Raw genomic sequence first — 1388 nt, forward strand, 5'->3', positions numbered from 1 at the left:
TTTCTCAATATTAATACCATCAACAAGATATCGTTAATACCATGACTATTTTATTATATTCATAAAGTGAATTAGACTGTAGGTATTTTCAAAGCCAAATTAAAAAAAAAACTCAATCATTCTACGAACGAAATAACCCGTCAGTTCACTGAACAAAATTTTCATACATCAATGTATCACGATTTATAAATCATTAACAATTTCATAAACAGTGTCTGTCAATTGAAAAATCTAAACTAAACAATACAAAATGTATTGTGCTTTTAGCGGTGCTATAACTAAAATAAACTTTGGCCAAATAACAAACTTATCACATGCTGAATAGAATGTTAATATATAAGGCTGTATACTAGAGCACAGTTCGCTTAAGAGCGTTTCTAATTTTGCTTACCAGTGTGGCAACACAGCAATTATTTATCAATTTTCTAAAGTAATATAACGATTTTCAATGTTACTGGCTGATTATTTAAAATATTTCTGCTAGAGAACTACGTTAATCTTACATTAATGTTCTTATGCTGTCACTGAAAATTTGAATTTTGATTGCAAAAATGTATTTGAAAAATTCTAAATAGTTTGCACCTACTTAGTTCGCTAACTTTAATCAAACAGAAACATTAAAAAATATTCAATTGTTTTTGAAAACTGACAAATAAAGGCAACATCGCCGTACTCTGTTATGAACACTAAAATGATTTTATTTTATATATATATATATATATATATATCAAGGTAATCATACATAGAGTGCTTAAAAACGGGCCAAATACAATCCGCCATTTTTGACTGACACATATTTTTCTTAAAATAAACAATTAATTCGATTATAATTTTATATATAATTTTATATTAAAATAAATATATATGTATTAATCAAAATGGCGACTTTCAATGATTCATAATGTTCTTTTTAATTTTTTCTTTATTATTTGTATTTTTTAACTTAACCTTACATTTCTTCCGCTTACTAATTACATTGACCCATTCTTAACAAAGCATTCGTATTGAAACGCCCTATCTCGAGATATATGATCTAAGTATTGAGATTTCTATTACATCAGTAATAACTTATTGAGCAAAATCTGAACACATATGCTCTAGTGCACAGCCTCATATCGAATCATAAACAATATAGCTTCAAACAAACGTTCATGCTTTGCATTCTTATAAAATGAAAATTAAATCATACATACGGACCTAGGAATTTCTTTACATAGAACCGTCTCTATAATTTTCTCAATATCTAACTATACTCTTTTTAAGAGTTACCCGTTCATCTTATCCAAATCGCACACTACTTCAAACAGTTACTAACAAAAAAAAAAATACTCGAAAAAGGACAGAAAAATTCATAACGCACGCGAGTGGTTTTGGCAAGAAAGAAATTA

The sequence above is a fragment of the Galleria mellonella genome, unplaced genomic scaffold (assembly GCF_026898425.1).
Source record: "Galleria mellonella isolate WM207_F2 unplaced genomic scaffold, CSIRO_AGI_GalMel_v1 utg33, whole genome shotgun sequence".
Lineage (NCBI taxonomy): Eukaryota > Metazoa > Arthropoda > Insecta > Lepidoptera > Pyralidae > Galleria > Galleria mellonella.